The following is a 20,772-nucleotide window of genomic DNA, read 5'->3' as shown; positions in this document are numbered from 1 at the left end:
TAGGCCACATATACGGCCATTCGTTTACTGCGGTTTAAATAAACCGTGTGTTCATATAATGCTCATTTTGAATTTAACATACAGTCGTGGCCAAAAGTTTTGATAAATGACACAAATATTAGTTTTCACAAAGTTTGCTGCTAAACTGCTTTTCGATCTTTGTTTCAGTTGTTTCTGTGATTTAGTGAAATATAATTACACGCACTTCATACGTTTCAAAGGCTTTTATCGACAATTACATGACATTTATGCAAAGAGTCAGTATTTGCAGTGTTGGCAATTCTTTTTCATGACCTCTGCAATTCGACTGGGCATGCTCTCAATCAACTTCTGGGCCAATTCCTGACTGATAGCAACCCATTCTTTCATAATCACTTCTTGGAGTTTGTCAGAATTAGTGGGTTTTTGTTTGTCCACCCGCCTCTTGAGGATTGACCACAAGTTCTCAATGGGATTAAGATCTGGGGAGTTTCCAGGCCATGGACCCAAAATGTCAACGTTTTGATCCCCGAGCCACTTAGTTATCACTTTTGCCCTATGGCACGATGCTCCATCGTGCTGAAAAATGCATTGTTCTTCACCAAACTGTTGGATTGTTGGAAGAAGTTGCTGTTGGAGGGTGTTTTGGTACCATTCTTTATTCATGCTGTGTTTTTGGGCAAAATTGTGAGTGAGCCCACTCCCTTGGATGAGAAGCAACCCCACACATGAATGGTCTCAGGATGCTTTACTGTTGGCATGACACAGGACTGATGGTAGCGCTCACCTTTTCTTCTCCGGATAAGCCTTTTTCCAGATGCCCCAAACAATTGGAAAGAGGCTTCATCGGAGAATATGACTTTGCCCCAGTCCTCAGCAGTCCATTCACCAAACTTTCTGCAGAAGATCAATCTGTCCCTGATGTGTTTTTTTGGAGAGAAGTGGCTTCTTTGCTGCCCTTCTTGACACCAGGCCATCTTCCAAAAGTCTTCGCCTCACTGTGCGTGCAGATGCGCTCACACCTGCCTGCTGCCATTCCTGAGCAAGCTCTGCACTGGTGTCACTCCGATCCCGCAGCTGAATCCTCTTTAGGAGACGATCCTGGCTCTTGCTGGACTTTCTTGGATGCCCTGAAGCCTTCTTAACAAGAATTGAACCTCTTTCCTTGAAGTTCTTGATGATCCTATAAATTGTTGATTGAGGTGCAATCTTAGTAGCCACAATATTCTTGCCTGTGAAGCCATTTTTATGCAATGCAATGATGGCTGCACACGTTTCTTTGCAGGTCACTATGGTTAATAATGGAAGAACAATGATTTCAAGCCTCACCCTCCTTTTAACATGTCAAGTCTGCCATTTTAACCCAATCAGCCTGACATAATGATCTCCAGCCTTGTGCTCATCAACATTCTCACCTGAGTTAACAAGACGATTACTGAAATGATCTATCTATCTGCATGTCTGCTAGTCCAGAAATACAGCTTTTTTAAAGACTGTGTTTAATTTTTTATTTTTTTTATATAGTGCACCAGCACTATCTATCTGCATGTCTGCTAGTCCAGAAATACAGCTTTATTGCTGACTGTGTTTAAAAAAAAAAAAATCATATAGTGCACCAGCACTATCTATCTGCATGTCTGCTAGTCCAGAAATACAGCTTTTTTGCTGACTGTGCTTAAAAAAAAAAGTTTTTTCATATACTGGTCATCTTTGATTACACGTGCATAAGTAACTGTCACATTAGGCCACAAATACGGCCATTAGGTTACTGCATTAAAAAAAAATACAGCCATTCGTTTACTGCGGTTTAAATAAACCGTGTGTTCATATACTGCTTATTTTGAATTTTAACGTACATAGAATACAGTCACATTTAGGCCACAAATACGGCCATTCGTTTACTGCGGTTGAAATAAACCGTGTGTTCATTTACTGGTCATCTTTGATTACACGTGCATAGGTGACAGTCACATTTAGGCCACAAATACGGCCATTCGTTTACTGCGGTTGAAATAAACTGTGTGTTCATATACTGCTCATTTTGAATTTAACGTACATAGAATACAGTCACATTTAGGCCACAAATACGGCCATTCGTTTACTGCGGTTTAAATAAACCGTGTGTTCATATACTGCTCATTTTGAATTTAACGTACATAGAATACAGTCACATTTAGGCCACAAATACGGCCATTCGTTTACTGCGGTTGAAATAAACTGTGTGTTCATATACTGCTCATTTTGAATTTAACTTACATAGAATACAGTCACATTTAGGCCACGAATACGGCCATTCGTTTACTGCGGTTTAAATAAACCGTGTGTTCATATACTGCTCATTTTGAATTTAACGTACATAAAATACAGTCACATTTAGGGCACAAATACGGCCATTCGTTTACTGCGGTTGAAATAAACAGTGTGTTCATATACTGCTCATTTTGAATTTAACGTACATAGAATACAGTCACATTTAGGCCACAAATACGGCCATTCGTTTACTGCGGTTTAAATAAACCGTGTGTTCATATACTGCTCATTTTGAATTTAACGTACATAGAATACAGTCACATTTAGGCCACAAAACCGGCCATTCGTTTACTGCGGTTTAAATAAACCGTGTGTTCATATACTGCTCATTTTGAATTTAACTTACATAAAATACAGTCACATTTAGGCCACAAATACGGCCATTCGTTTACTGCGGTTGAAATAAACAGTGTGTTCATATACTGCTCATTTTGAATTTAACGTACATAGAATACAGTCACATTTAGGCCACATATACGGCCATTCGTTTACTGCGGTTTAAATAAACCGTGTGTTCATATAATGCTCATTTTGAATTTAACATACAGTCGTGGCCAAAAGTTTTGATAAATGACACAAATATTAGTTTTCACAAAGTTTGCTGCTAAACTGCTTTTCGATCTTTGTTTCAGTTGTTTCTGTGATTTAGTGAAATATAATTACACGCACTTCATACGTTTCAAAGGCTTTTATCGACAATTACATGACATTTATGCAAAGAGTCAGTATTTGCAGTGTTGGCAATTCTTTTTCATGACCTCTGCAATTCGACTGGGCATGCTCTCAATCAACTTCTGGGCCAATTCCTGACTGATAGCAACCCATTCTTTCATAATCACTTCTTGGAGTTTGTCAGAATTAGTGGGTTTTTGTTTGTCCACCCGCCTCTTGAGGATTGACCACAAGTTCTCAATGGGATTAAGATCTGGGGAGTTTCCAGGCCATGGACCCAAAATGTCAACGTTTTGATCCCCGAGCCACTTAGTTATCACTTTTGCCCTATGGCACGATGCTCCATCGTGCTGAAAAATGCATTGTTCTTCACCAAACTGTTGGATTGTTGGAAGAAGTTGCTGTTGGAGGGTGTTTTGGTACCATTCTTTATTCATGCTGTGTTTTTGGGCAAAATTGTGAGTGAGCCCACTCCCTTGGATGAGAAGCAACCCCACACATGAATGGTCTCAGGATGCTTTACTGTTGGCATGACACAGGACTGATGGTAGCGCTCACCTTTTCTTCTCCGGATAAGCCTTTTTCCAGATGCCCCAAACAATTGGAAAGAGGCTTCATCGGAGAATATGACTTTGCCCCAGTCCTCAGCAGTCCATTCACCAAACTTTCTGCAGAAGATCAATCTGTCCCTGATGTGTTTTTTTGGAGAGAAGTGGCTTCTTTGCTGCCCTTCTTGACACCAGGCCATCTTCCAAAAGTCTTCGCCTCACTGTGCGTGCAGATGCGCTCACACCTGCCTGCTGCCATTCCTGAGCAAGCTCTGCACTGGTGTCACTCCGATCCCGCAGCTGAATCCTCTTTAGGAGACGATCCTGGCTCTTGCTGGACTTTCTTGGATGCCCTGAAGCCTTCTTAACAAGAATTGAACCTCTTTCCTTGAAGTTCTTGATGATCCTATAAATTGTTGATTGAGGTGCAATCTTAGTAGCCACAATATTCTTGCCTGTGAAGCCATTTTTATGCAATGCAATGATGGCTGCACACGTTTCTTTGCAGGTCACTATGGTTAATAATGGAAGAACAATGATTTCAAGCCTCACCCTCCTTTTAACATGTCAAGTCTGCCATTTTAACCCAATCAGCCTGACATAATGATCTCCAGCCTTGTGCTCATCAACATTCTCACCTGAGTTAACAAGACGATTACTGAAATGATCTCAGCAGGTCCTTTAATGACAGCAATGAAATGCAGTGGAAAGGTTTTTCTGGGATTAAGTTAATTTTCATGGCAAAGAAGGACTATGCAATTCATCTGATCACTCTTCATAACATTCTGGAGTATATGCAAATTGCTATTACAAAAACTTAAGCAGCAACTTTTCCAATTTCCAATATTTATGTAATTCTCAAAACTTTTGGCCACGACTGTACATAGAATACAGTCACATTTAGGCCACAAATACGGCTATTCGTTTACTGCGGTTGAAATAAACCGTGTGTTCATATACTGGTCATCTTTGATTACAAGTGCATAGGTGACAGTCACATTTAGGCCACAAATACGGCCATTCGTTTACTGCGGTTGAAATAAACCGTGTGTATATATATTGCTCATTTTAAATTTAACGTACATTGAATACAGTCACATTTTGGCCACAAATACGCCATTCGTTTACTGCGGTTTAAATAAACTGTGTTTTCATATACTGATCATTTTGGATTTAACGTACATCGAATACAGTCACATTTAGGCCAAAAATACCGCTGTCATATAGAGTTTTAAAATTTTTTGGAGTGCAATACCCTACATCAGGGTTTATATTGGCGGTTAATTATTTTTTAACATACTTAACCAATTTTTACTTCGCTAACTATGAGGAATACATCTGATAAGGGACCCGGTCATGGTCGCGGTGGTGGTGTTGGTGGAGCCTCTGGTGCAGGGAGAGGACGTAGCCGTTCTGCCACAGCTAAACGTCCTTCTGAACCTACTACCTCAGATCCCAGTAGCTGCCAGAATCTACAGCGATATTTGGTCGGGCCTAATGCCGTTCTAAGGATGGTAAGGCCTGAGCAAGTACAGGCGCTAGTCAATTGGGTGGCCGACAGTGGATCCAGCACGTTCACATTATCTCCCACCCAGTCTTCTGCAGAAAGCGCACATGTGGCACCTGAAACCCATGCCCATCAGTCTGTCACATCACCCCCGTGCATATCGGGGAACCTGTCTGAGCCTCAAGTCATGCAGCAGTCTCTTATGCTGTTTGAAAACTCTGCTGGCAGGGTTTCCCAAGAGCATCCACTTAGCCCTTCCCCAGGGGTGGAAGACATAGAATGCACTGACGCACAACCACTTATGTTTCCTGATGAGGACATGGGAATACCACCTCAGCACGTCTCTGATGATGACGAAACACAGGTGCCAACTGCTGTGTCTTTCTGCAGTGTGCAGACTGAAAAGGAGGTCAGGGAGGAAAACTGGGTGGAAGACGATGCAGGGGATGATGAGGTCCTAGACCCCACATGGAATGAAGGTCGTGCCACTGACTTTCAGAGTTCGGCGGAAGAGGAAGTGGTGAGACCGAGCCAACAGCGTAGCAAAAGCGGGAGCAGGGTGCAAAATCAGAGCAGCCGTCGCCAAAACTGTTTGCCTGCTACTGGCTACCGTTACCATGGACCGAGCACACCAAAGGCAGCTTTAAGGAGTTCCCTGGCATGGCACTAATTCACACAATGTGCTGATGACAAGACCCGAGTGGTTTGCACGCTGTGACATCAGAGCCTGAAGCGAGGCATTAACGTTCTGAACCTTAGGACAACCTGCATGACCAGGCATCTACATGAGAGACATGGGCTGCAGTGGAGTAAGCACCTTCAAAACCAAGAAAGGGCTCAGGCCCCTCCTTCTCCCTCTTCTGCTGCTGCCTCGGCCTCTTCCTCCGCCTCTGGAGGAACATTGGCACCTGCCACCCAGCAAACAGAGGATGTGCCACCAACAACACCACCTCCGTCACCAAGCATTTCCACCATGTCACACGGAAGCGTTCAGCTCTCCATCTCACAAACCTTTGACAGAAAGCGTAAATTCCCACCTAGATAACCCTCGATCCCTGGCCCTGAATGCCAGCATTTCTAAACTACTGGCCTTTGAAATGCTGTCATTCAGGCTGGTGGAGATGGACAGCTTCAAACAGCTCATGTCGCTTGCTGTCTCACAGTACGTCGTTCCCAGCCGCCACTTCTTCTCCAGGAGAGCCGTGCCCTCCCTGCACAACCAAGTATCGTATAAAATCAAGTGTGCACTGCGCAACGCCATCTGTGGCACAGTCCATCTAACCACAGATACGTTGACCAGTAAGCACGGCCAGGGACAATATATCTCCCTCACTGCACACTGGGTAAATGTAGTGGCGGCTGGGCCCCAGGCGGAGAGCAGTTTGGCGCACGTCCTTCGGCCGCCAAGGGTGGCAGGGCATCATTCTTTGCCTCTTGTTGCCTCCTCTTCCTACTCGGCTTCCTCCTCCTCTTCTACTACCTCCTCATCCGGTCAGTGACAGACCTTCACCACCAACTTCAGCACAGCCAGGGGTAAACGTCAGCAGGCCGTTCTGAAACTGATGTGTCTGGGTGACAGGCCCCACACCGCGCAGGAGTTGTGGCGGGGTATAGAACAACAGACCGACAAGTGGTTGCTGCCAGTGAGCCTCAAGCCCGGACTGGTGGTGTGCGATAATGGGCGAAATCTCGTTGCAGCTCTGGGACTAGCCGGTTTGATGTACATCCCTTGCCTGGCGCATGTGCTAATTTGGTGGTGCAGAAATTCATTCACAACTTCCCCGACATGTCAGAGCTGCTGCGTAAAGTGCGTTCTCATCCTGCCACCTTACCTCTGGGCAGCCTGGCACACATAAGCTACTACATGCTGCAGTGCCTGCGCAACGACAGCAGAGTTGCCCACATTTTAACGTGTGCTGACTACTGGGTGGCCACCCTGCTGGATTCCCATTACAAAGACAATGTGCCGTCCTTAATTCCTTCACTGGAGCGTGATCGGAAGATGCGCGACTACAGGCGCACGCTGGTAGACGCGCTCCTGAGAGCATTCCCAACTGACGCCGGTGGACAAGTAGAAGCACAAGGCGAAGGCAGGGGAGGAGGAAGAGGTCGCCAACGCAGCTGTGTCAGCACCAGCACCTCAGAAGGCAGGGTTAGCATGGGCGACATGTGGAAAAGCTTTGTCACCTCGCCGCAACAACTGGCCCCAACTGCTGATATAGAGCGTGTTAGCAGGAGGCAGATTTTGAACAACATGGTGGAACAGTACCTGTGCACATGCCTACACGTACTGAATGATGGTTCTGCACCATTCAACTTCTGGGTCTCCAAATTGTCCACATGGCCAGAGCTTGCCCTGTATGCATTGGAGGTTCTGGCCTTCCCTGCAGCCAGTGTACTCTCTGAACGTGTATTTAGCACGGCAGGAGGCGTCATTACAGACAGACGCAGCCGCCTGTCCACAGCCAATGTGGACAAGCTCACGTTCATTAAAATGAACCAGGCAGGGATCCCACAGGACTTGTCTGTACCTTGTGCAGAATAGACATTTATACCACCATCAAACATACATTCTTGTACTCAAGTCAATTGCAATGATTCTTTGTTTTCTTTTTTTTTATTTGTCCCAATATTTTGGGGGCTACCTACCCCAATAAAAAAAATATGATAAAACATTGTTGGCTGCCTCCTCCTCCTCTATTGCTGCCTCCACCTACAAAACCACATTCACCGCCTCCTCAACCTCCGACTCCATATCCACCTCCTTCTCTGAGTTGCAGGTTAATAATTTGTAATTTTTTGTTATTTTAATTTATTTTAAGTTATTTCCTTATCCACATTTGTTTGCAAAGCAGTTGCCATGCTCTTAAGCACGTTTTACTGACTTTTACATCCCTCTAGCCTTTTCAAGAACTATTTTAGAGCCATTTTAATGCAAAAAAAGAGCCAATTTTAGTGCCCTAAATTAAAAAAAATATTTATTTTCAATTGTCGGGTGACATTTTACCATTTTTGGCGTATACAAACCCCTGCTGTGCCTGGGTGACAGGGGCCTAAATCTCTCAAAATCGTCTGTTCTACTGCTGGGTGACATAAACCCCCTTTTGCCGTGAATGAACCCCTGCTGTGCCTGGGTGACAGGGGCCTAAATCTCTCAAAATCGTCTGTTCTATTGCTGGGTGACATGAACCCCCTTTTTCTGTAAATGAACCCCTGCTGTGCCTGGTTGACATGGGCTTAAATCTATCAAAATCGTCAGTTCTATTGCTGGGTGACATGAACCACCATTTGCCGTGAATGAACCCCTGCTGTGCCTGGTTGACAGGGGCCTAAATCTCTCAAAATGGTCTGTTCTATTGCTGGGTGACATGAACCCCCTTTTGCCATGAATGAACCCCTGCTGTGCCTGGGTGACAGGGGCCTAAATCTCTCAAAATCGTCTGTTCTATTGCTGGGTGACATGAACCCCCTTTTCCCGTGAATGAACCCCTGCTGTGCCTGGGTGACAGGGGCCTAAATCTCTCAAAATCGTCAGTTCTATTGCTGGGTGACATGAACCCCCTTTTGCCATGAATGAACCCCTGCTGTGCCTGGGTGACAGGGGCCTAAATCTCTCAAAATCGTCAGTTCTATTGCTGGGTGACATGAACCCCCTTTTGCCATGAATGAACCCCTGCTGTGCCTGGGTGACAGGGGCCTAAATCTCTCAAAATCGTCTGTTCTACTGCTGGGTGACATAAACCCCCTTTTGCCGTGAATGAACCCCTGCTGTGCCTGGGTGACAGGGGCCTAAATCTTTCAAAATCGTCTGTTCTATTGCTGGGTGACATGAACTTCCTTTTTCTGTGAATGAACCCCTGCTGTGCCTGGTTGACATAGGCTTAAATCTATCAAAATCGTCAGTTCTATTGCTGGGTGACATGAACCACCATTTGCCGTGAATGAACCCCTGCTGTGCCTGGTTGACAGGGGCCTAAATCTCTCAAAATGGTCTGTTCTATTGCTGGGTGACATGAACCCCCTTTTGCCATGAATGAACCCCTGCTGTGCCTGGGTGACAGGGGCCTAAATCTCTCAAAATCGTCTGTTCTATTGCTGGGTGACATGAACCCCCTTTTCCCGTGAATGAACCCCTGCTGTGCCTGGGTGACAGGGGCATAAATCTCTCAAAATCGTCAGTTCTATTGCTGGGTGACATGAACCCCCTTTTCCCGTGAATGAACCCCTGCTGTGCCTGGGTGACAGGGGCCTAAATCTCTCAAAATCGTCAGTTCTATTGCTGGGTGACATGAACCCCCTTTTGCCATGAATGAACCCCTGCTGTGCCTGGTTGACAGGGGCCTAAATCTCTCAAAATGGTCTGTTCTATTGCTGGGTGACATGAACCCCCTTTTGCCATGAATGAACCCCTGCTGTGCCTGGGTGACAGGGGCCTAAATCTCTCAAAATCGTCTGTTCTATTGCTGGGTGACATGAACCCCCTTTTGCCGTGAATGAACCCCTGCTGTGCCTGGGTGACAGGGGCCTAAATCTCTCAAAATCGTCTGTTCTATTGCTGGGTGACATGATCCCCCTTTTACTGTGAATGAACCCCTGCTCTGCATTGCTGACAGGGAACTAAATTTAGTGAAAACATCTGTTACTGATCGGAAGATGCGCGACTACAAGCGCACGCTGCTGATGGCATTCCCTCCTGACAGCGGGGGCACAGTAGAAGCACAAGGTGAAGGCAGAGTAGGAGGAAGAGGTCGCCAACGCAGCTGGGGCACCGCCAGCACCTGAAAAGGCAGGGTTAGCATGGCCCAAATGTAGAAAAGCTTTGTCAGCCTTGGAGGTGCTGACCTGCCCTGCAGCCAGTGTATAGTGTGAACGTGTGTTTAGCACGACAGAGAGCCATATCACAGGCCGCAGCCAATGTGGACAAGCTTACATTTATTAAAATGAACAGGCATGGATCCCACAGGACTTGTCCGTACCTTGTGCAGAATAGACATTTATACCAGCCTCAACCATCCATTCTTGTACTCAAGTGCACTTATTCTTTGTTTTATTTTGTTATATGTCCCAATATTTAGGGGGAGACCCCAATTTAAAAATAAAAAACAACACAAATCAGTGTTGGCTACTAGAGTTGAGCGAACACCTGGATATTTGGGTTCGAGAAGTTCGGCCGAACTTCCCGGAAATGTTTAGGTTCGGGATCCGAACTCAACCCGAACTTAAAGTCAATGGGGACCCAAACTTTTCGGCACTAAAATGTCTGTAAAACAGCCCAGGAAAGGACTAGAGGGCTGCAAAAGGCAGCAGAATGTAGGTAAATCCCCTGCAAACAAATGTGGATAGGGAAATGAATTCAAATAAAAATAAAATAAATAAAAATTAACTAATATCAATTGGAGAGAGGTCCCATAGCAGAGAATCAGGCTTCATGTCATAGCAGAGAATCATGCTTCATGTCAACCACCACTGGAACAGGTCATTGTCAGATATTTTTAGGCCCCGGCACCCAGACAGAGGAGAGAGGTTCCAAAGCAGAGATTCAGGCTTCATGTCATAGCAGAGAATCAGGCTTCATGTCACCCACCACTGGAACAGGCCATTGTCAGATATTTTTAGGCCCCGGCATCCAGACAGAGGAGAAAGGTCCCATAGCAGAGAATCAGGCTTCATGTCATAGCAGAGAATCATGCTTCATGTCACCCACCACTGGAACAGGCCATTGTCAGATATTTTTAGGCCCCGGCACCCAGACAGAGGAGAGAGGTCCCATAGCAGAGAATCAGGCTTCATGTTATAGCAGAGAATCATGCTTCATGTCACCCACCACTGGAACAGGCCATTGTCAGATATTTTTAGGCCACAGCACCCAGACAGAGGAGAGAGGTCCCATAGCAGAGAATCAGGCTTCATGTCATAGCAGAGAATCAGGCTTCATGTCACCCACCACTGGAACAGGCCATTGTCAGATATTTTTAGGCCCCAGCACCCAGACAGAGGAGAGAGGTCCCATAGCAGAGAATCAGGCTTCATGTCATAGCAGAGAATCATGCTTCATGTCACCCAACACTGGAACAGGCCATTGTCAGATATTTTTAGGCCCCGGCACCCAGACAGAGGAGAGAGGTCCTATAGCAGAGAATCAGGCTTCATGTCATAGCAGAGAATCATGCTTCATGTCACCCACCACTGGAACAGGCCACTGTCAAATATTTTTAGGCCCGGCACATAGACAGAAGAGAGGTTCATTCAACTTTGGGTTGCCCCGCAATATAATGGTAAAATGAAAATGAAAAGAGGATTGAATGAGGAAGTGCCCTGGAGTACAATAATATATGGTTAAGGGGAGGTAGTTATAAATGTCTAATCTGCACAAGGGATGGACAGGTCCTGTGGGATCCATGCCTGGTTAATTTTTATGAACGTCAGCTTGTCCACATTGGCTGTAGACAGGCGGCTGCGTTTGTCTGTAATGACGCCCCCTGCCGTGCTGAATACACGTTCAGACAAAACGCTGGTCGCCGGGCAGGCCAGCACCTCCAAAGGCATAAAAGGCTAGCTCTGGCCACGTGGACAATTTGGAGACCCAGAAGTTGAATGGGGCCGAACCATCAGTCAGTACGTGGAGGGGTGTGCACAGGTACTGTTCCACCATGTTAGTGAAATGTTGCCTCCTGCTAACACGTTCCGCATCAGGTGGTGGTGCAGTTAGCTGTGGCATGTTGACAAAACTTTTCCACATCTCTGCCATGCTAAGCCTGCCCTCAGAGGAGCTGGCCGTGACACAGCTGCGTTGGCAACCTCTTGCTCCTCCTTTGCCTTCGCCTTGGGCTTCCACTTGTTCCCCTGTGACATTTGGGAATGCTCTTAGTAGCGCATCTACCAATGTGCGCTTGTACTCGCGCATCTTCCTATCATGCTCCAGTGCAGGAAGTAAGGTAGGTACATTGTCTTTGTACCGGGGATCCAGCAGGGTGGCAAACCAGTAGTCCGCACACGTTAAAATGTGGGCAACTCTGCTGTTGTTGCGCAGGCACTGCAGCATGTAGTCGCTCATGTGTGCCAGGCTGCCCAGAGGTAAGGACAAGCTGTCCTCTGTGGGAGGCGTATCGTCATCGTCCTGCGTTTCCCCCCAGCCACGCACCAGTGATGGGCCCGAGCTGCGTTGGGTGCCACCCCGCTGTGAACATGCTTCATCCTCATCCTCCTCCACCTCCTCCTCATCCTCGTCCTCCTCGTCCTCCAGTAGTGGGCCCTGTCTGGCCACATTTGTACCTGGCCTCTGCTGTTGCAAAAAACCTCCCTCTGAGTCACTTCTAAGAGACTGGCCTGAAACAGCTAAAAATGACCCCTCTTCCTCCTCCTCCTCCTCCTGGGCCACCTCCTCTTCCATCATCGCCCTAAGTGTTTTCTCAAGGAGACATAGAAGTGGTATTGTAACGCTGATAACGGCGTCATCGCCACTGGCCATGTTGGTGGAGTACTCGAAACAGCGCAACAGGGCACACAGGTCTCGCATGGAGGCCCAGTTATTGGTGGTGAAGTGGTGCTGTTCCGCAGTGCGACTGACCCGTGCGTGCTGCAGCTGAAACTCCACTATGGCCTGCTACTGCTCGCACAGTCTGTCCAGCATGTGCAAGGTGGAGTTCCACCTGGTGGGCACGTCGCATATGAGGCGGTGAGCGGGAAGGCCGAAGTTACGCTGTAGCGCAGATAGGCGAGCAGCGGCAGGATGTGAACGCCGGAAGCGCGCACAGATGGACCGCACTTTATGCAGCAGCTCTGACATGCCGGGGTAGTTGTGAATGAACTTCTGCACCACCAAATTCAGCACATGTGCCAGCCAAGGGATGTGCGTTAAACCGGCTAGTCCCAGAGCTGCGACGAGATTTCACCCATTATCTCACACCACCAGGCCGTGCTTGAGGCTCACCGGCAGCAACCACTCGTCGGTCTGTTGTTGAATACCCCGCAAAAACTCCTGCGCGGTGTGGGGCCTGTCCCCCAAACATATGAGTTTCAGAATTGCCTGCTGAAGTTTACCCCTGGCTGTGCTGAAGTTGGTGGTGAAGGTGTGTGGCTGACTGGATGAGCAGGTGGAAGATAAGGAGGAGGAAGCCGAGTAGGAGGAGAAGGCAACAGGAGGCAAAGAATGTTGCCCTGCGATCCTTGGCGGCGGAAGGACGTGCGCCAAACTGCTCTCCGCCTGGGGCCCAGCCGCCACTACATTTACCCAGTTTGCAGTTAGGGAGATATAGCGTCCCTGGCCGTGCTTACTGGTCCTCGTATCTGTGGTTAGGTGGACCTTGCCACAGATGGTGTTCCGCAGTTCACACTTGATTTTATCGGATACTTGGTTGTGCAGGGAAGGCACGCTCTCTTGGAGAAGTAGTGGCGGCTGGGAACAACATACTATGGGACAGCAAGCGACATGAGCTGTTTGAAGCTGTCTGTGTCCACCAGCCTGAATGACAGCATTTCATAGGCCAGTAGTTTAGAAATTCTGGCATTCAGGGCCAGGGATCGAGGTTGGCTAGGTGGGAATTTATGCTTTCTCTCAAATGTTTGTGAGATGGAGAGCTGAACGCTGCCGTGTGACATGGTTGGGATGCTTGGTGACGGAGGTGGTGGTGTTGGTGCTACATCCTCTGTTTGCTGGGCGGCAGGTGCCAACGTTCCTTCAGAGGCGGAGGAAGAGGCCGAGGCAGCAGCAGAAAAGGTAGCAGGGGGACCCTGAGTGAGTTGTTTGTTTTTAAGATGTTTACTCCACTGTAGTTCATGCTTTGCATGCAGGTGCCTGGTCATGCAGGTTGTGCTAAGGTTCAGAACGTTAATGCCTCGCTTCAGGCTCTGATGGCACAGCGTGCAAACCACTCGGGTCTTGTCGTCAGCACATTGTTTGAAGAACTGCCATGCCAGGGAACTACTTGAAGCTGCCTTTGGGGTGCTCGGTCCCAGTTGGCGGTGGCCAGTAGCAGGCGGACTCTCTTGGCGGCGGGTGTTCTGCTTTTTCCCACTGCTCCCTCTTTTGCTACGCTGTTGGCTCGGTCTCACCACTGCCTCTTCCCCCGAACTCTGAAAGTCAGTGGCACGACCTTCATTCCATGTGGGGTCTAGGACCTCATCGTCCCCTGCATCGTCTTCCACCCAGTTTTCCTCCCTGACCTCCTGTTCAGTCTGCACACTGCAAAAAGACGCAGCAGTTGGCATCTGTGTTTCATCATCAGAGCTGTGCTGAGGTGGTATTCCCATGTCCTCATCTTCAGGAAACATAAGTGGTTGTGCGTCAGTGCATTCTATGTCTTCCACCGCTGGGGAAGGGCTAGGTGGATGCCTTTGGGAAACCCTGCCAGCAGAGACTTCAAACAGCATAAGAGACTGCTGCATAAGTTGAGGCTCAGACAGATTCCCTGATATGCATGGGGGTGATGTGACAGACTGATGGGCTTGGTTTTCAGGCGCCATCTGTGCGCTTTCTGCAGAAGACTGGGTGGGAGATAATGTGAACGTGCTGGATCCACTGTCGGCCACCCAATTGACTAATGCCTGTACCTGCTCAGGCCTTACCATCCTTAGAACAGCATTGGGCCCCACCAAATATCGCTGTAAATTCTGGCGTCTACTGGGACCTGAGGTAGTTGGTACACTAGGACGTGTGGCTGTGGCAGAACGGCCACGTCCTCTCCCAGCACCAGAGGGTCCACTAACACCACCACGACCATGTCCGCGTCCCTTACTAGATGTTTTCCTCATTGTTACCGTTCACCACAATAAGAAAATAATTATTTGGCCCAATGTATTGAATTCAAATTCAGGCCTTTTTTTACAGGCACCTAACACTATCTGGCTATCTACTTAGGTACCGTATTACACTAATACAGGCACAGCAGTAACCACAGATTTAGCTATATATAAATTGTAGGCCTAGTATTTTGGCGGTGGATTACAGGTATACGTTTATGGACAGAATTAGTCTTGGAGATGCACGGTAGCGTTTGAAGTTATTGAGAATGACCCTATCCGCACCTTCAATCTAATATACCCTTTTATGGATAGATTTAAACTTGGCCTGATACAGCAGAAACCACTGATTTAGGGAATTGCTAAGTTGGGAATTGTATTTCAACCCAGAAAAAAATATATCCTTTGCCAGACAGCAGACAGTATTGCAATTGGCTAGCCACAGCTGAAACACCAGATTTAGGGTACTGCTATTTTGGCAATTGTATAATTTCACCCCTCAATAAAATAGCAAGCACAGCCAAGCCCCTGATGTAGGATATAGCAAAAAAAAAAAAATACACACTATTGATGGTTAAATGTACTTGGTGGCAGCTTGTGCTGGCGCACCAAAAGACACAAAATGGCCGCCGATCACCCCAGAAAAAAGTGACTGAAAAACACTCTGGGCAGCCTTAACAGTGATCAATTGAATAGCAGAGGTTGTATGATACACAGCTGTACATCGATCACTTCAGTAAGTAAATCCCTGCCTAATCTGGCCCTAACAGCAGCAGCTGCATCCTATCCCTACACTGATCAAAACAGAGTGACGTGCGGCGCTACGTGACTCCAGCCTAAATAGAGGCTGGGTCACATGCTGCACTGGCCAATCACAGCCATGCTAATAGTAGGCATGGCTGTGATGTCCTCTTGGGGTAAGTAGTATGACGCTTGTTGATTGGCTGCTTTGCAGCCTTTCAAAAAGCGCCAAGAAAGCGCCGAACACCGAACCCCAACTTTTACGAAAATGTTCGGGTTCTGGTCCGTGTCACAAACACCCCAAAATTCTGTATGAACCCGAACTATACAGTTCGGGTATGCTCATCCCTATTGGCTACCTATTCCTCCTTCACCGCCGCTTCATCCTACACAATCACGTTAACCTACACCGCCACATCCACCCATCCACTGCCTCCTCAACCTCCTACTCCTGTATTTTCTGTTATTTTAAGTCATTTTCCTATCCACATTTGTTTGCAGAACAATTGTCATGCTCTTAAGCACATTTTGATGCCTTTTGCAGCCGTCTAGCCCTTTCCAGGACTATTTTAGAGCCATTTTAGTGCCCAAAAGTTCGGGTCCCCATTGACTTTAATGGGGGTCAAGTTCGGGTCAAGTTCAGGTCCCGAACCCAAACTTTTTTTTCAAGTTCGGCCGAACCTGCTGAACCCAAACATCCAGGTGTCCGCTCAACTCTACCTATAAGGCTTAGAATTTTAGAAGCAAATTTTTAAATGTTTAAGATTTTTAAAATGTTTAAATTTACGAAACCCATTATTTTAAGGACCACTTCAGTTATGAAGTCACTTTGTGGGGCTTACTTAGTGGAAACTACCATAAATAACCCCATTGTAGAAACTTGACCCCTCAAGTTATTCAAAACAGATTTTGCAAACCTTTTTAACCCTTTGTGTGTTCCACGAGAATTAAAGGAAAAAGGAGATGACATGACATTTGTAAATTTAACTATTTTGGCAGATTCTCCATTTTAATTCATTTTTTCCTGTAACACATCAAGGGTTAACAGCCAAATAAAACACAATATTTATTACCCTGATTCTGCAGTTTACAGAAACACCCCACATGTGGTCATAAAAACTGCTGTACAAGCACACGGCAGGGCGCAGAAGGAAAGGAACGCATATGGATATTGAATGCCAGATTTCACTGGGATAATTTTAAGTTGCCATATGACATTTAAAAACCCTCTAATGCACCCCTAGAGTAGAAACTCCAAAAAAGTTACCCCATTTTGGAAATCATAGGATAAGGTGACACTTTTATTGGTACTATTTTGTGGTATATATGAGTTTTGATTGCTTTATATTACGCTTTTTGTGAGGCAAGATAACCAAAAAATGCCTGTTCTGGCACAGTTTTTATTTTAATTTTTTTACGGTGTTCACCTGAGAGGTTAGATCATGTGCTATTTTTTTGGGGAGGCGACAATATCTGATTTGTCTCCTTTTATTTTTCTTTTGTTTCAGTTTTACATAATAAAGCATAAAAAAAATAAAAAAAATTGTGTTCTTTTTATGAAAGCCATATATATATATTTTTTTACTGATTATCTTATGTAGGGGCTCCAGTGTTTGCGGCATGAGGTGACGGTTTCATTGGTACTATTTTGGGGTACATGCTACTTTTTGATTGCTTGGTATTACACTTTTTGTGATGTATGCTGACAAAAAATTTATTTTTTTGGCACAATATTTTTTTTTTTTTATATTTTTCACCTAACAGGATAAATCATGTGATATTTTCATAGAGCAGGCTGTTACGGATGTGGCGATACCTAATTTGTCTATTTTTTTCTATATTTATTTTGGTTTTTATGTCTCTATTTTCTGAAAGCCATAACTTTTTTACTTTTACTCATTTTTTGTGGGATGAGATGACGGTTTGATTGGTATTTGTCACCGCCAGCTCTCTGAGAAGGTCTGGCAGACGTTCTTCTGTACCTCTTGCATGATGTTCTTTGTTTTGGTTTCACTTTGTCATCTCCTTTCCTTCTCCCAGCTGTCACCTATTTACACTAATTGCCTCCCTTTATATTCCCTCCCATACTGCCTCACTTTGCGATTTATACTACTTCCTGGATTGAATTGTTCATTGCTGGAGACTTCTGTTACTGCTTGTTCAGATACAGTACAGACCAAAAGAGTTTTCTTTATTTTCATGACTATGAAGGCATCAAAACTATGAATTAACACATGTGGAATTATATACATAACAAACAAGTGTGAAACAACTGAAAATATGTCATATTCTAGGTTCTTCAAAGTAGCCACCTTTTGCTTTGATTACTGCTTTGCACACTCTTGGCATTCTCTTGATGAGCTTCAAGAGGTAGTCCCCTGAAATGGTCTTCCAACAGTCTTGAAGGAGTTCCCAGAGATGCTTAGCACTTGTTGGCCCTTTTGCCTTCACTCTGCGGTCCAGCTCACCCCAAACCATCTCGATTGGGTTCAGGTCCGGTGACTGTGAAGGCCAGGTCATCTGGCGCAGCACCCCATCACTCTCCTTCATGGTCAAATAGCCCTTACTTTCAAAGTTTTCCCAATTTTTCGGCTAACTGACTGACCTTCATTTCTTAAAGTAATGATGGCCACTCGTTTTTCTTTACTTAGCTGCTTTTTTCTTGCCATAATACAAATTTTAACAGTCTATTCAGTAGGACTATCAGCTGTGTATCCACCTGACTTCTCCTCAACGCAACTGATGATCCCAACCCCATTTATAAGGCAATAAATCCCACTTATTAAACCTGACAGGGCACACCTGTGAAGTGAAAACCATTTCAGGGGACTACCTCTTGAAGCTCATCAAGAGAATGCGAAGAGTGTGCAAAGCAGTAATCAAAGCAAAAGGTGGCTACTTTGAAGATCAAGCCAGTCGGATGTTTATCCATAACTTCCAGCTATCTGCAACATCATCCGTGACAGTATTATTTTGGAGTACATGTGATTTTTTTCATCACTTGGTATTACACTTTTTGTAATGAAAGGTGACAAAAAATGGCTTTTTTTTAGCACAGTTTTTATTTTTATTTTTTTACAGTGGTGACCGGACGAAGTGTATCATGGGATATTTTTATAGAGCAGGTTGTTACGGACGCGGCAAAACCTAATATGTCTGTTTTTTTTTTTTTTTCAATTTTTTTACAATTTTATATGTCTCTTTTTATGGGGAGGGCCTTTTTTTAATTGAAACTTAAAATTTTTTATTGTTAAAAACACTTTTATTTCACTTTTATTATTTTTAATTTTTGTCCCTCTATGGGACTTCAACATTTCAGGGTCTGATTCCTGTTTTAATTGAGCTGTCAGTGTCTTACACTGTAAGATGCTGACAGTTGCCTAGGAGACCCAGCCCTGGGGCTGGATCTCCTGAGCTTCTCTAGCTGGCAGTCCTGATGTCTGTTCAAGACATCGGGGCTGCCATAGCAACCATCAGGTCCCCCGTCACTGCAGCATGGGGACTTGATGGGGATGTACAAGCTGCCGCAAACCCAATGCGTCAGCGTGTCCACGGCATACAGAGGGTTAATCAGCCAGCATTGGTGTTTTCACTGATGCTGGCGGATACAGCAGGGGCCCGGCTGTCAGTATCAGCCGGGCCACTGCTGCTGATCACGGCAGCACGTGTGGGGCAGCCGGTTAACCCTAAGACGAGAATGCTCGTCCTAATGCGTTAGGTACCGGACATTTAGGAGTAGCATTTTCATCCTAGGTTGGCAACCTGTTAAGGTACCTTTTATATTCCACACCAGGCTAATTATTTTTTTCTCTTGCTTGACTTAATCTACATGTCTCAGTAGTTTTACGAAATCTGGCAGCCTCTGGCTGGGCATAACTGGATCCCCATTGACTAAAATGTAGAGATGCGCAAACATCTTGACATTTGTTTTGTGTCTGATTCGTCCAATTTAAAACAACAAAAAAAACGAATTGGTGACTAAATACATTCTACATGATAAAAGTTTCCCCAATTGGCTTGAAAAATTGGCATATGAACTAGTGCTCAGGATTATTATTATTTTTTTTTTTTTTACAAACTTTAGGGATGCACCTTCACATCTTCACATTTGATTTAAAGGGAAAAAATTTAATTTTCTGTCAAAATTTTAATTTCTGACATAAGCCACCTATTATGCTGATAGGATGAAAATATGCGATCTATCAACATATGCAAAAATACAGCTACTGCTAAAATATGGAAATAACAGTTTGATGCTTGATTTTCTTCAATTTCATGTTGGCCATTTTGTCAAATGGTTCAAACTGTGTCAACTTTTAAGATTCATTAGGCAAATTGTTGGCACTTTTGACAGTTTTAACCCTTTAAAAACCTCCACCTAAACATGGCACCCACTCGCACGTGCAGCAGGCCCCATAGCCGCCGGGTTTCTCCTATTTTAAATAGCAGAGACCCTCGGGACATGTATGCGATCAGCCATACGACTGATCCCATACATTTTCCCTTTCAGATGCCGTGGTCAAATGTGACCACAGCATCTGTGCAGTCCGGAAGCAGAAGTCGCGCACTTCCGCTCCGGTAACAGTATTCCCCGTCTGAGAACGGGGAACCTGTTACATTGATCAAATAGGCTGAAGCCTCAAGCAGGCTTCGATGCCTATTAGATGACTATGCCAATACAGGCCACTAGGTGGCAGCATTGTATTGGTATAGTGCAAATAAAGTGTTCAATGGTGCCTATATAGATATCAATGAGCACAATAGGCAATCTAATGATTGCCAGTTATTGTCACCCAAGGTGACTTTAAAAAAGTAAAAAATAAGTTCAAATAATACGTTTTTGCAAATATAAAAAAAATAAAAGTTCAAATCACACCCCTTTCCTTAAAATAAAAATACTTAAACAATAAAAAAATGAAACATCATGGGCATCGACGTGTGCAAAAATGCCCATACTATTAAAATATAACAATGTTAATGGCATACGGCAAATGGCGTAATGTGAAAAAAATAAAAACAGCCAATTTGCCATTTTTTGTAACTTCAACTACCCAATATTTTTTTTATAAAAAGTCAAAAAGTCGCACACACTTCAAATTGGTATCTCTGAAAAGAACTGATCGACCTACAAAATATGAGCCCTCACACAGCCCCATACACTTAACTACTAAAAAGTTTTAGGGGTCAGAATATGGTTATAAATTATTATTTTTTTCCTCAAAGGTATAAAAAAAATATTTTCAGTATTGAAACGCAACAAAAATTATACAAGTGTGG

This window comes from Bufo bufo, chromosome 2, assembly GCF_905171765.1.
Source record: "Bufo bufo chromosome 2, aBufBuf1.1, whole genome shotgun sequence".
Lineage (NCBI taxonomy): Eukaryota > Metazoa > Chordata > Amphibia > Anura > Bufonidae > Bufo > Bufo bufo.
The sequence above is the reverse complement of the archived record's forward strand: the minus strand, read 5'-3'. Positions refer to the sequence as shown.